Genomic DNA, 16,596 nt, shown 5'->3' with positions numbered 1-16,596 from the left:
AAAGAGATGTGTAAGGGCCAGTCCCTTTTTTATGCCACACATTCAAATGTTTGCCATAATAAAAAGCCCAGTGCATTCACATCAGCAACTGTCTGAGAACACACAGACAGAGTGTCTTCATCATTTACTTCACCCTAATAAATAAAAGTAGGCCACTGTAAAGCATAACTGTTGTAAAGCAGGTTATGTTTGGTGTTCTGTCTGCTGCATACTGACCTCTGTGTGGGAGACTGTGTCTGTGTGTCTGTGTGTGTGAATGTGTGCTAGCTTCAACAGGGACACTGTATTTCCCTGCAGAACATACAGTCAGCCATATTTAAAACTTAAAAAAAAAGTAGTAATGTATTGCACACGTACCCAGTGTTACTTGCTTAGAGGAGCCAGCACCAGGGTCAGATTGTACAGCACCTGTAATCCCATCCATAATCAGCCATCCCTTATTGCCTACTCAGAGCCAACTCCTCCGCCAGTATATTCTGGTTTTCTGAATTTAATTCTTTATTTCTGTTTGCTGCAAACAAGTGTGATAAAATGTTCACAAAAGTAATAAAAGGTTGTGGTAAATACTCTTTGAATTAACTCCTTGAAATAACCACTTTGAATTATATTTTTATATTTTGTCTTTATCTGCTGCCAAGAACATTTGGAGTTGGGGTTGCATCTAAAAATCAATGAATGTTAATCTTTCTTAGTAGCCTACATACATGCACATTTTTTATATATTACAAAAATAGGCTATTGGCTATATTACACATATAGGCTACACATATATACATACATCATTTTACATAAATATAGAATGTATTTGTTTAACTTACACATTAACAATCAGCAATCTTTCTCCAACAGTCTTCTCTTGCTTTGGCAGCAGAGACCGTATTGTTTCGAGCTTGAAATACATATTTACATTAATCGTAATTATGAATGATTATCTCTTGCTCCTCCGCGGAAAAATATATTGCTCTAGCTTTACCCGCGATTGGTTGTTCAGTGTCGACGTCACTCTTTTATGTGCACGCGCGCGTGGAGTAATCATAGCTTAAGGATCAAAGCCTGAGTTGACAGAGAAAGTTGATGAGCTGCATCATGGTACCAATAAAGCCTGATTGCATCGGTTTGGTTTTGTCAACTCAAAACTAATCCTGTAACCCCGAGTTTGTTAAGCTACCTTCATGGTACAGGCCCCAGGCATAAGGAGTCGTGCCAAAATAAGGAAAATTCCCCTAGCTAAACTTGACGAGTTGTCACCCCTGCTTGACACACTGCTGCAGCATAGCAAGGCTGTTGGTTTGTCAGGGATGGATAACTATTACACACTGTACACAGACACAGTACAGCCCTCTGTGACAGGGCCTGACAATTTAGGTGTAATACGCTTTTAAAAATGTATTTTATTCAAAAATAAAAACATGCTAAGATGGCACGATATGCATTTCCCAGTTTAGTTTAAAGTGTCTTCCATATGACTCAATGCTCAGATTAAAGAATAAGATCTATTTTTCTCAAAGATATTTAGAAGTGGAATTGTACGTTGCTGGTAGAATGTCCCTAATACTTTGACACTCACCTAAATAAAAATGTCTAGAACACGCTTTTACCGATCTTGGGATGCTGGAAAACTTGATGTCTGTACATCTTACGGCTGATATCCAAGACAGCCGGCGTCTCTTTGTCACATCAGACACATAGCTTCCTTGATTCTGCCTCCAGGCGGGAAAGCTAAAGAAAGACAATACGTTGTATGATTTCTTACCTTGTCGTCTTGTGAACGGACATTACAACCGACAACAACACAAGCTCTTCCCATAACTTTAAAATTAATCGAAATGTCAGTGTATACTTTATATATTAGCGTGTATAAATGATAGCTCTCGGAGGTGCTAATGGCTCTAATTTGCATATGAATAGCAGCGCCCGCGCCTTGCCAGAGAATGGCTTTAATTTCCTCACTCGGTATTGGTTGAAACCACTACATTTAAACAAGAAAAATCACTCGTGATTGGTTGGCAGATCTGTTACTATTGGTCACCCTGGGTCATTATAAATTCAAACCCCACCCCAAAATTATAATAATTATATAAAAATATAAAATTATTTGTATATAATATATATATATGAGATATTATGTTGTATATTCATGTCATTGTTATCCTATGGACTACACTATTACCATCATCAAGGACATGAATGAATTTGAGGAAAGGAAAATTTGCCAGGGACATGCTGTTTATTCAAAGAAAGAGCTTTATTAGCACAAACACACAACTAATATCATATCATATATGTACAAAGCATAGGAGATTTGCCCACACAACAAATGGGAAGCTCACGAGAAGCCCAAAATCCTACAGCACCGTGAAGTGTCTGTTTTCTGCTTCAGAGCTGCAGGTAACTAGCGGCATTCTGTCTGAATTCGGTCCATTTTGCAGACGTCTGTGGTGCGCTGCCTCTAATCTCGACTGCAGCGTGGCACAGAGCTCGGTGAGCTCCTGGCTGCGAAAGGACGGAGGTCGCACAATCCATCCAGACACCCCGCCGACGATGCCGTCTTCCTCATCAGACATCAGAGGTCTATGGTAGGGTAGCGCACTTCCGAAGGCCCACCTCATCCTCAGCTAGCACACCGTCTCGCTTCAAGCAGCAGTAAAAACCAATAAAGACAATCAGTACTGCGCAATGCACTGCGTATGGACAACACACATCTATTAATGCACCTGAAAAATAGTCACATTGACCAAAAACGAATCTAATCTAATAAATCTTACCCTCTTTCTTCTCGCTCGACTCCGAGCTGAATTCTCCACAGCTTCCGCCTGCAATGCAAGATCTGGTTGTTTGTACCGGAAGCTCCTGCTTACTGTCTCGTAATATGTCTTAAAGGCAGCTGGAAAAAAATTAAATGAGTGATATTAATAAGAACAACATAAGTCACAGTAAAATTAAACAATAAAGGAGAAAAGATTCAACCGGGTGAAATTGAAGAAATACACACCGGAAGCAAACTATGCTTTTTGAAATTGGGGTTTTATTCTGACTGCTGTTTAAAATAAGTGACAGCGGTCAATGGAAGCACAATTAAACAGATAAAAGTCTGATTAAGAAAACGTTTGCCTAGTTCGAAGAGATTTCACAAGAAAAAATTAGATTTTACTAGTTAAAAAAAAACACACAAAAAAACAATAAATTGTAGAAACAGTTTACAGTAAATTCGAAGATGACATATAATCAAATGTCACAAAAAGTTTAACCAGTGGATCAATGCCAAAATCCACAGAATACTGTAATGCACTGCAACAGGTCAGATTTAAATCGATTTCTCCTAACCAAAATATGTTATAATCAAATACGTTAACACAAACTGGAATAGGGCAGTGGCTGAGGTAGGCCTAAGTTACAAGAGAAATAAAAGCACTTTAACAAAGCCACAACCCACGTTTCACATATTAATCATACAGAACCAGAAATATGCATTAAACCATACAGTTATACTGTACAATCACAGAATATAGATTAAACTCATTAACAGATTTATCAAATAAACATGCCATCAGTATTTTACCCCATAAATCATGAAACGTACCCAATCCTTTACCGATCACCACGAGGTTCACTCGTCACACATGCGCTCCAAATAAATCTTTAAACAAAAATGTACACATCAAATGTTCTTTTAACTCTGCTTCACAACTTATTTGTGCATATTAAAGATATTGGAATAATATTTACCAAGAAAGAAGAACGTATAACACAGTAAATCCGATCAATGCACAACAGCGCACAACTCTCCTGAACAGTGAAAAATGGCTTCTCTGGTCGCGCGCACGCGTCCAGCACAAGAGAAGAGAGGGGTTTCTTAAAGGGGCCACAAACATTTTTAATGCAAAATAGAAACGAGGTATATTTACACTACTACTTGGCCACCAGGGTTCTCAAGTCTCACGCATTGGCCGTGAGACACACGCAATTCAACCAGTTCACACGCTCACACGCCACACCGTGTATTTCTCACGCTGAAAAGGCAATGCCAACCAAGTTGTCCTGCAAGCTTTATATATAACGTTGTGTACGAGGCGCAGGCACACAAAGTGAAGTTTCCTGCCGCCAGCACGTATCTCGCGGCCAGATTGCGTTCGTAACTAGGCAACATAGATGCGCGAACACACGGAAGTTGACGGAACATTCTCGGCCACCGTACGTTCGTTACTAGGTAACCAACAACATCGCACGAACTGGGTTTGTGCCGGTGTAATGCATTGGTCAAAAAAAGTCAGCGTTAGTTTTTTTTTTTCCTGACAGACCAGCCCATGAAACACGTAGATCAGCGGCCCATTGGTTCTTTTCTTGATTGACACTGGACTGGGCCAATCACAACTTTAAACGAGTGAGCGAGCGTGCAGCAGTGGCAGTGTGTATCTGTCAAAATAGTCAGTGAGATGGAGAAGAAATGCAAGGAATGTGCAGAGAAATAGCGTGAAACAATAGAAACAGGCCCTTAAAGCAGACACTGTAAAATGTGTCAAAATATACAGTATGTTTTCTGACCTTCATCAGCTCCTGTGGCAGATGAGGATAGTAAGGAGGATCAGGAGAGAGATGAGAAAGTGTTGAGTCCGCGGTAAGCAGAACTACTTTCAAAACACTTAGGCCATGTCATGAGTGTAGGAACCCATAACCGAGTTACAGATCATTTCCACATCTGCATAGTTGACGATTACCGCAATTCACTAGAAATTTAATGAGAGGCGTTTGTAAACCATGTTTTCCGCCAAAATAAAAGCTTGATGCAGTTTGCGTCAAAATAAAAGATCATGTGCTTATCTCTTTCAAGTATAGAAATTGGTACAAAACTAATTATGAAAGTTTCCTTTATTTTTTAGTGCATTTGTTTTACAAAATATGGATAATTACTGTCATTGGATTAATATTATAACTATTATTATGTAGTAGGTGTAATGTAAATAGACACTGTACTAGAAGAGGTTTGAATTTTTCTTTGTTTAATTTGCACACTGAATATGGGTTGGAGCTTTTAATTTTGAACTCTCAAAGTGCACCAGATTGATGAATTTAACATTAAAATGCACAAAATTTTCTTACGGGGGGGCATACCCCTAAACCCCCCTAGAAGGGCCGAGGTCCACCCACCACAGTTTTACCAAAAATCCTGTGAGAAACACTGGTATTGCTATGCCAATGCAGCTTATAGCTTGTTTTTTTGGATTCACCACTGTGGAGTATAGTTCAGCTGTATTAATAAATGTCAAATTTTTACTTATTTCATCTGTTAACTCTCACTCGTTCCTATACTCACTCATTACATGGCATTAGTGGTTTTAATGAATAGGAGTATGCATATATTTAAGGGCGTGCAAAGATGGGTGGTGTTTATGATCATATAGTGGGCCAGTCTGGGCCAAAATGCCAGGGCCGATTTTTTGTCCCAGTCCAGCCCTGCTCTTGTGCACACACACACACAAACACAAACACACAACTTAATACTCTAATGTAATTGTCCCACCACACAATAAATCATTATACCATTTCGACTAGACACATTAAAAATGCAAAAAGATTTGTTTTTCCAAACTGTTTGGAGCAATTTGTTATATTTTTGTAATTTTTGTATATTTGTAATTTTGAAATATAACATTAAATAATATATTTGATGTGATGAATTGCTCTGTCATTTATCAGATTTACCAATTGTTATAATTTCAATTTGTGCTGGTTAATTATTGGGGGGCGGGGACAGGCGGGGGCGGGGCTCCATTAGGGCTCCTCCTCTAACCGCATGTGATCTCACTCCAAGCTTTTGATAAAACTTGAGAACCCTGTTGGCCACAATAGTAAAAAAGTTACTTACACACAATGTCGTCATTATCAGCATCATGTCAATTGATCTAAGTAAGTAAAAATATTTGCGCAGAATTGAGAAAATAGTATTTATAGTTCTTATTGGATCTACGTCATCTATGTTCGCGGCGGCCATGTTGTTGACATAGAAACCACAGCAACTGTCAGTCTGTCAATTGACAAGCGAGGCAGCGTCGGTATTATCCATGGTATTATCGCTGTATTTTATTTTTTTTTAAACAGCACGATGGTGTGTTGTGTAATACACGGCTGTTCTAACAACAGCAATAAGAACCCCGGAGTTAGTTTTATGCAGACATCTCAAGTCTCCCGGAAGTTCCGGGAGTCTCCCGCATATTGATAGCGGCTCCCTGATGCCCGCAAATCAGGTAAAATCTCCCGGAAGCAAGAGCGCGCAAGCGTAGCACGCGCACGGCAGAGAGAGGGAGCGAGAGACGTGCTAGTGTGCGTGTGTGCCTCGGGATTTTATCTCTACTCTCGAACCGAATTAATCAGAACCCCCGGAAATGACTTTGGGCAGGTTGGGATGTCTGTTTATGCGATACCGACTATCAGAAAATGTGAAGTGAAGGAGACAGAGGAGTTGAGCCAGCACAGGAGAGACTTGTGGCTTAATTGCTAGGATAAATATAGGCTAAACTTTCAGCCAACTCCCCACAGCAAAGTCTGTTCCCATAATTTTACCACAGGTAACGTTAGGGATATGCCTCACAGCAAAGTCTGTTCCCATCATTTTATCACATTAGGGGGGATTGGGGGGATGTAAAAAAAAAATATTGCATCACAATAAGTGTATTGTGATTGTCAAAACATTTTAGTAACTAAATTTTATTACGTTTAGTGACAACATGTTACAATGTTTACATGGTACAATTTCTGGTAAGCTACGCTTTTTTATTATTTCAATTCAATTATTGTGATTTGATTTAATATTAGGTAGGCTACACAAGATGCACACTCACCTAATGTTGTAAACATACAGAGAGAGATATAATGCGTTTTTTTTATTATAATAACAACTTTATTTAATTATATTAGTAAAAATATAATAAATATGTAATATAGTACACATATTTAGCAAAATACTCTCTACTATAGCTCTTTTTTCTAGCTAACTAACGTGCTATATTATGTTCATCAAATGGCTTTCCTGAGGGTAACGTTAAATGTTATGTGACATAATTGTTCTCCAGCTGTTTTATTGACCCATTTGTTTGATTGATTGGTCGATATTATGTATGAGGCATATACATTTCGGTAAGTTGTACTGTATCTTTCAACATTGTTCATTCGTTTTTATTTACTAGAGATGATCGGTTCACGTGCCGCTAGGGATCTGTCGCGTCATATTTATAAGCGCCAAAACGGTATTTATTGTTTGAATTTAGTAATAAAATTGACAGAATCTGAGAGCTGAGATTTTTTTTTATATCAAGTAACCTGCTCTGTCTAGTCTGTCGGTCTCCGTGTCCTCTTTGCTTCGCGATTTTTCTGTGCGTGAGAAAATGGATGTGTGGCGTGAGAGCGTGTCTCACGGTGAATGCGTGAGAGTTGGCAGCTCTGAATATCCGGATAAGTTACGGCTGGCAATAAGGACGAATTACTTAAGGCTATTGGGTCTATTTGATATGGGTCCACATCAATCAAGCTTATCTTCTCTTGATACCGACGAGATGAAGCCATTAGACTACTGCTCCCCTCAACTCAAATCTGCGTGCGGCTAGGGGCAGGACAGGTGTCATGTCAACAATATGGCCGCGGTTAGCTACTTCCGGTGTTTGCGAATAAGGCCAATAGAGATAAATTGTAGCCTATCACAGGGCAAACATGTGAATGTTCACGGTGCATTTTATGCAAACAACTCTAATCGTAGTTGTAACTCTATATGTACAGTAGGCATAATGCTTGTCAATGCGTATGTGTATGCAGCATGAGTCAAATACAATCTTCTGTTCGAGCTCTAGGAGATTGTGATGCTCTTTGCATGGAATGCACATTTTACCTTTGTGGCAAAGCCTGATTGAAATTAATTGTTGAAATAAATGTTTTTTTGTCTTTTTTACATAACATTGGCCATTGCTAATGACACATAGTAACTAATCTAGCTACTTTCATTAAATATATCAAGTTAAGCTAAAATTTAAGTCTATAATTAGGCTATACTGAGCCTGATCTATTTATACCAGAGATTTTCTTAGAATGAAGTAAATACCTTTTAGAAAAATGTTACCTGGGGTAAAACTCCCCCTGCCCTGATTTGCATTTGTATAGCTCACAGCATTTTCATTTACATGTTAAAGCCAAGCGGCAACATTCTAATCTACCCGGAAGTGCGAAAAACTGCAATACATCGAAAATCCGCTAGAGGGAGGTCCCAAAAGGGAGCAAATGTCCATAGACCCCATGTTAAAATGTCCGTTTTCACAGCATAAATTCATGTTTTTACAGGTTGGTCCCATGGACTTTTATTGTATTTTTCGATAGGTTCCGAGTGCCTGACAACTGTGAGGGGGGTGAATTTTTTTGTAACTCGTTAGTTTAGATCGTATTTAGATATAAAATGTATGACAAATAAGGGTGTGGTTAACTTTGATTGACAGCTTGATTGACAGCTGATAACGCGCATAGGCTGCGCCAAGGAGAATGACAACATAAGAAGCGCCAATTTTTAATACAGTTGAAATATAATACTACTGTTTTTGTATCATGAAATGTAGTTTTAAGAGTTTTTCAGGCGAGAATGTAGTTGTTTAAAGCTCAAATCTGTGGTTTATTTAAAGATTTATGAAAATTTTATCCAGGTTGTGAGATCCAGACGATCACCGGGCGCTCGGCGTTCATGTACCCCGCCTGGAACAGCCTTTCCTCGGCTAGTCGTTCTGACGTTTGCCGCTGACTCTGGCGTCTCTGTAGTGGTTAAACATGAGATATAATTCGTCTTGTGTATATCTAACGGGCGATTTTTGGTCTCGTAAATCTATAATTTGTTCCCTGGTCAATCGTTTTGGCTGAGGGGAAGTTTCATAACTTTATAAGCTATTTAACTTTACCGTTGTATGGTTAGACTAGATCGAGCGCTGACTTTGTATGTTTGACTGAATTGTTTGCTTTATTTGTATAGCTTCTTGTAACTTTACCTTTTACTTGTACTTTTATAATGGCTAATATTGATAAAACTGAAATTTAACAAAAAGAGACTGGGTTGAGTTTTGTCATTTTAAATTTTAATACAACGAATATGATCTGTAATGTTGTTTACTGCAAAATCTGTTGTTTAGTACAAATGCACATATTGCCTGGACCATATTAAAATGTTTAATATTTTTATATTAGCCTATATTTAAAACGAAAGGAGGCAGGTTTGTGTTTTATATTTTGTTTTGTTATAAATAGGCTAACGTTTATGCAGTGAATATAATCAATACGCGTTGCCTGAACCACATTTGTGTGGCTATAATGTTTAAGATTTCTTTAAATGAAAACGAAAAGAGTTAGTATGGTGTTTTATAATATATTTCGTTGCCTAAAATATACAGAGATAACCGGAGTAGCAGAGCGAGCTGAGTGACGCGTCCTTTACCCATATATGGACTGGCCAGAAGGTGGGCGGGGTTAGGATTTCCCAAGATTTTCCAAGATGGCGCCGCCCATACCCCCCATAAACAGCTTCAAAACAGTTCTTCAGAAAGTCTATGGGTGACGTCACAGACGCTTTGTCCATATTTTTTACCGTCTATGGTTAAAGCCTCCCCTAGAATTAGGGGGAGGGGGGTCATGGGGTTTACACAGGCCAGCTAGTGTGGGCCCCAGATGGGAGAAACCTGGGTTGCCCATGTGGGTTTTAGCTAGGGCCCATGTGAAGCCCACCTTCAGCCCATCTGGGCTTGCCCACATGGGGCCACCATGGAACCCAAAGACAATTATATGGCTTTCTGTACCAGCAATCCTGTGTCCATTCCAAGCCTGTACGACACGGCTTAAAACTATTTGACTTGTCTGGCAGGTCAAGTTGGAGACGCAATATTTCACGTCATCATTCATGTCCAGAATTTCTTGGTCCACCATCTGCACTAGGACTTCTTTGAGAGGGTAGTTAACCCTGTTGTTCATTTCGGGCCACATTTGTTCAACAGTATGGTTCTGTGGATGACAAAGGTTTGATATAAAGGCTTTCAAAGTTTGCACAAAAACAAGGTGGACATATGACGACAAACTGCGGGAATGATCAGAGTATAATACTGAGGTTGATGGTGTTTGAAGATATGGTCTCCTCTCTTTGTTGTGTCGGTGCCCAGTAGGGTTGGGAATCGTAAGAAATTTTCCAGTTCTGGTTCCGCCTAATGATTCCAGTTCCTGATTCCGGTTCCATTAAAATTATTTAACAACTAATAAATAAATAGTGGTAAGGAAAAATGCACAATACTCAACTGAAACAATCCTTTTTGTGTTTATTACTTACTGTCAAATGAATTTACAGGTTGGCAATGTAAAAAAAAAAATCAACATATATTACAGTATTTAGCAATTTTTGCAACAAAAAAAATTAACAATTTTTCTAAAGGAAAATCAACATGTCTGCTTTCTCTGGGAGACTTCGGGGACCTCTCCTGGCTTATTGTGTAGCCAGGAGAGGTGTGGAGAATACCCTCTCTGAAGGAGTAGAAGATGCTTGGACAGACATGTATGATTTAGACAGGTGAAACAGAGAGCATCTCTTGCATGAACAAGGTGAGGTAGAACTCCTTTCCGTGGTCCACCCTCACCTGATCCCACATGCCATTGCCCAGAACAGCTGATCTATAGAGATGTCACAGGGTCATTATGTATGACTGATTAGGCTAAAACAAAGTTAACGCTTTTGTAATTTACATTTAACTATTAAAGCAATAGAAACCAGTGATTGAGAACTTGGGATTTGTTACAAAAAGAAAAAATGTCTGATGTAAACACAATAAATATATTCTGCAGTTGAGGCTCTATTCTACGGACCTATACACTTGTTCATATATAGTCAGGTTGTTTCTGACAGGCATGGTAGCATGGCCAACAACCTTCTTGCTGAACTGCCAGGACATGCGTGACTCAAAACATGACCAGTTTTTCATTTTGGTCCATGTGCAATTTGTGGCCAGTGTATTCAGCTTCATATGGTACCGGGTTAAGGTTGCGTGCTCCCTAAAGATGAGAAAGTATGTGTGAAAAAGGCTGTCAATATATTGAGCACCCCCATTTTGTCATAAGGTGCACGTTATAGTCAAGCCGAGCAGTGGTGCGCTGTTTGCATGTTCATAAACTAGTTGCCTAATGCCTACCATCGACAATTAATCAGCAGTTTATAATTGGAAACCCAGTTACTATAAGGTAAGGTATGACAAACCCGACGTCTTGCTTCACTATACGGCTGCTGGACAGTGCGAAGGACTCTACCGACGCGGCACTCTCCTGCTCTTACTCCATTCTTAGACAAATAACCAGTCATCATCCTGCGGCCGTACGTTGGTCCGGTCTGTCAAATGAAAGATTAGCCTAACGTTATGGGCCTTATAACTCCTGGTGAGTTTGTTTGGGGTGTCCCACGCAACCAAAATTAAAAACGTACCTGGTTAATTGCTCGAGTCACAGCCATCTCCAAATCACTGTTCGCATGTCCCCACCTCGAGAGGTTGTTCTGCTCACAAAATCTTCTGACACTCATCACTGAGCATCCTCATTGGACACCCATATGACTCATGTTTGCAGCGATATCTGCATGAGTCATTCCTGTATTAAACATTAATATTATGTCATCTCTGTACTCTTCTAATGCAGCCATGACCAATCATCACACTCAGTGCTCTTCTGATTATTGGCGCCTAAAGTTTCTGTGCCCGCCGCTAGCAAAATTACGAATCCCGCTATGGCCACGCCAAAACCCGCCCTACGAAGCAGCTCGATTGGTTGGGGTTAGGCATTTTACCTCGAGTGGTTAAGGTTAGGATAGCAGATTGGTCAGGGGATAGGACCTGAACAAATGGGGTTACGTTACCTTGGACGCCTGGCCAATAGTAGTGATTGAAGGGCGGGTCTTGGTGTGGCCATAGTGGGATTCGTAATTTACTTTCGCCCACCGCTATGTCGTACACGGAAGTGGCCATGATATATATTTATTTATTCATTCTTTTTTTTTAAATATAAATTGTCAGTTAAAAATATATTAGCCATACATGTGTATCTCATTATAATGGATAAGGGAGCGTTTCAGGCGGAGTGAGGTACTGCATTGTTGGCGACTGCAGAGCCATCACAGCATGTATTCAAATCCGATTTTGACAAAAGCTATGGCTGTCGTCACGGAGGGTTTGTTCATTTATACAGTCCGATTAAAACTAGCTTGAATAATGTTTCGAAGGGATAGGATCATGGATAAAGGTCATTTGACGTCAGCAAGCAGCATTTAACTCACAAATGAAGACCTAAACATACCTTAAATGTATAGCAAAAGCTACATTTATTTGCACTGAAAAAACACAGCTGTGCAACCAATATTAAAGCAGAGTTATGCATTTTAGAATAGACATTAGATAAACATGGCAATAAAAACAAATGAGACTTCTTTTGGTCAAGTCTTCAAACCACATGTAGTCTTAGCTGAATTTACTACTTCAAAGATTCCATCAGAACAGTGTGCATGAACAAAATAATGTTTTGTTAATGTAAGGTAGCATTAGGGAACAAACAATGCAGAACCATCAAATAAAATAAAATATATAAAAATAAAAAGAGTGCCAGGTGGACAGTTAATGCAATATGAAAGCATTCAAGTACTGTATGCTTCTACAAATGCTCACATCATGTACAGATGCAAATATATATATATATACACACTACTGGTCAAAAGTTTTAGATCGGTAAGATTTTTTATGTTTTTAAAAGAACTCTCTTCTGCTCAGCAAGGCTGCATTTATATGATTAAAAATACAAACAAAAACAGTAATATTGTGAAATTTTATTACAATTTGAAACAGCTGTTTTCTATGTGAATATATAGTTAAGTGTAATTTATTCCTGTGATCAAAGCTGAATTTTCAGCATCATTACTCCAGTCTTCAATGTCACATGATCCTTCAGAAATCACTCTAATATGATGATATGATGCTCAAGAAACATTTATGATTATTATCAATGTTGAAAACAGTTTTTTACATTTTTATTTCATGATGCTATGATGAATAGAAAGTTCAAAAGAACAGCATTGATCTGAAATCTAAAGCTTTTGTAACATTAAACACTACCCTTCAAAAGTTTGGGGTCAGTAAGTAATTTTAATTTTTATTTATTTATTTATTTAACAGGGACAATGCACAATATATGTACTGTACCAGATTTAGCTAAAACCTAATTCCCATCTGCAGTCCCTGGGCAGGTGCCAATAGCGTGCAAAATATTACAAAATATAACAAACCTCCCAAAACCACACAACATCAATAATCCAAATACAAAAATAAACAACTGTCATTACAAGAAGTTTACCATACACACAATAAAAACATACTGACCACCTTCAATGTCTCATAGCTCAATGACTACAAACCTGGTTGTCCTTCAACAATATTTTCACACTACCTTTAAAATTTATAAATGTACTACATTCTCTGACACTCAGTGGTAAGGAATTCCACATCCCAGCTGCTTTTACTGAAAAGCAGTTTTGTCCAAATTAGACCGAAACTTAACACAACAGTCCCCTCTAGAGGACGCTCTTGTTAACCTTGAGCCTGGTCTGCTTTTGGGGAAATAAATAAAATAAATCAATACTTTTATTCATCAAGGATGAGTTAAACTGATCAAAAGTTACAGTAAAGACATTTATAATGTTAGAAAATATTATATTTTAAATAAATGCTGTTCTTTTGAACTTTCTATTCATCAGAGAATTTTGGAAAAAAAAAATTGTACACAACTGTTTTCAACATTGATAATAATAATGAATGTTTTTTGAGCATCAAATCATCATATTCAAATGATTTCTGAAGGATCATGTGACACTGAAGACTGGAGTAATGATGCTGAAAATTCAGCTTTGATCACAGAAATAAATTACACTTTAAAATATGTTAAAATAGAAAACAGTCATTTTAAATTGTCATAATATTTCACAATAATACCGTTTTTTTTTAATCAAATAAATGCAGCCTTGGTGAGCTTATATATATATATAATTTTATTTATTTATTTTTATTAATAACTATTCAATATATCCAGAGCAGCAGACAGACCCACAACCTCAGTCACAACTGGTTCATCTGTTCTACACTTAAGGCAACAAGATGAAGTTGCCATCCATTCATGGATCCTGGTCTTACACACCACCAGACTCCTGCAGCATGCCGAAAACATGGGGTTTTCCATTGTACCTGGAAAACAAATAACCAAAAATGCAACATGTATTAATCATTGGAAATATCACAGAAGATTATATATGCAATACCATAATGCAATTACTCCTCCAATTTGTTTCCATCACGTCCTTGTCTCGTGCTCTTATTGGCTGTAGGACATCGCTGCTGTAGGGGAGAGTGGGGTGATTTGTGCAAGGGGGGGAAGTAGTTCCACCCTTGTTTCTGGAAAACCATAAAAGAAATTGGTCATGTGACCACATCATTTTGAAAAGCAATCACTTTTACTCGTCCTCCAAAGAAGAGAGACACATGGCATGAGAGTTAAGCATATTTTAGTGCAAAAAACTGTTTTTTCCCTTTCAAAGTAAAATTTCTATGTTTAAGGTTTTTTGATTGTAGTGTCTGAACAATTATAGACAAGTTTGAAAACATTTCACACATGTTTTAGTGCTTTAGTAGGCTACACAATGAGTCTATACAGTTAACATGATGTTGGCTCTTAACTGCTGGATCATGCTAGTTTTTCAAACTTGTGGGTCCGGGGTGATTTGTGCCAAAGGGCCTGGGTTAAGTTGTGCCAGATCCAGACCACCTAGACCTACATTCTCACAGGGGATAATCTTGAGAAGTGAGGAGATGGGCATGCCTCATCATTGTTTTACTTGGGCCTGCCTGTTATTTGTTTAATTTAGCTAACACTGATTTCAGTTTTGAGTTTGCACTATGTTATTAAAGAGAAGTTTTATTCCGTTTTTAAGTGGCCTATGTCACAATAGGATGTTTAGAAATTAGCCTAGTCACTTTATTCTTATATGTTACATAATTGACAAACAGTGCTATGTCAACAGGCATCTATTGCCAAAGCCTTTTTGCCTGAAATGATTCACAAATATTATATATTGTGTTGCTATGGTGCTCTAAATGGTTGCTAGGGCGTAGCTTGATAGCTTCACAATGATCCTGAGAGACTTATTGGTCGTCTGAGTAAAATGAGCCCGCCCCCCTTGTCTCTATGACACTGTGATCCAGAGTTATGTTCAATACAAAATCCCTATGCAATTGACTATAGTAGGAAAAACGCATGCTATGGTATTCCAGGGTGACAATATCTAAATAAACCTTAAATGAGTAATTTTGTATTGAATTTATCTTGCTTTCATATAGCATTATGGTTCATAACATTAAAATGTTCTGTTTTACTTCAGAAATCACTGGCACAATTTACCCCCATTGTATTCCCCCAAAGGCACAACTTCCCCCGCACCAGGGGCAAGTTGTGCCATGAGACCACTTTTTTTCCAAGAGCTATATTTCTGAAACAATTTATTTCAGATCCAAAGTTATTGTTCTCAGGGATGCACCACATCCTGAAATATATGTACATCCTTAAGTTGAAGGCATTACTGCCATGGCCTCACTTTAAAGTCACTTTGAGTAAAAACTGGCACAACTCACCCCACTCTCCCCTAATTGTCAGTCACAACACAGGATTTGGTCTCTGACAGGTCCAGATGTTAAATATGCTAAATATCCAGTTGTAAGCTGTTCAAACTACACGATCGGTCACATGAGTGAGCTGTGATTCCCCTCTGAAAAACTTGGCGAGCTGAAAACTGGGCTAAAATCGCTTCAGGGTGTCGGCCAGAACATGTCATAAGTAACTCTTCGAGGGTCTTGTGAATTTATCAAAAATGCTATCTTTTTTTTAAATATGTAACCTACAGAAATACTTTCGAGTCAAACTATACCTTTGCAAACCAAACAGGCGAAAGTCTCCTTCAATTCACGGGTCTGTACTGCCGTCAGGTCCCTTGATGTGTCTGGTCACATCTTCTAGGCCTCGGCTCGAGAGGCTTCCAGCAGCTCCTCTATCTGATCCCTAACATCAAACAGGCCAGAGGATTCCTCATTCCTGCGACTAGAAAAAACTAAAGTGGTAAATAGGCTACTTCGCCTGTATTACCCTGCATTCACACCACCAGTTACAGTCAGCTACAAAACGACAGACCTTCATTCATTTCAATGAGCGCCGGTCGACTATGGGTGACAGTGAGTGAAAAAGCAGCCAGCTATTTAGCGGCCGGCAACTTGGCGACTGGGAAAGTTGACCAACGTTCAACTTCATTCAAATTTTCTGGGCTAATACACATGCGTTACGGACTTGACAAAAAAATCTTTTTAGGTGGCAAAATATTTTTTAGTAATTCAGTGAATTACACTTGTCAAACCAAAAGTAGGCTAATACTACCCACCGGATGAAGAAGGGTCGGCTCTCCACAGAACATAAAATATTCATTTTATTTCATTGTTCCCATTTATGAGGAAAAAACTATGTTACAGTTGT

General features: G+C 38.6%; 1 protein-coding gene and 1 long non-coding RNA gene across 3 annotated transcripts in view; one reads left to right on the top strand and one right to left on the bottom strand.

Annotated features, from left to right (window-relative positions):
- The window catches only part of LOC311081602 (protein NLRC3-like), a 649,618-nt gene that overhangs the window by 481,534 nt on the left and 151,488 nt on the right, over positions 1–16,596 (top strand). The window lies entirely within an intron of this gene.
- LOC311082013 lies at positions 2,303–3,745 on the bottom strand. Its single transcript, XR_014606084.1, has 3 exons — positions 3,581–3,745; positions 2,766–2,884; positions 2,303–2,631 (listed from the first exon to the last, which is right to left on the bottom strand). It is a non-coding gene; the product is annotated as an uncharacterized lncRNA (long non-coding RNA).

The sequence above is a fragment of the Abramis brama genome (genome assembly GCF_963993115.1).
Source record: "Abramis brama genome assembly, chromosome: 4".
Taxonomy (NCBI): Eukaryota; Metazoa; Chordata; class Actinopteri; order Cypriniformes; family Leuciscidae; genus Abramis; species Abramis brama.
The sequence above is the reverse complement of the archived record's forward strand: the minus strand, read 5'-3'. Positions and strand labels throughout refer to the sequence as shown.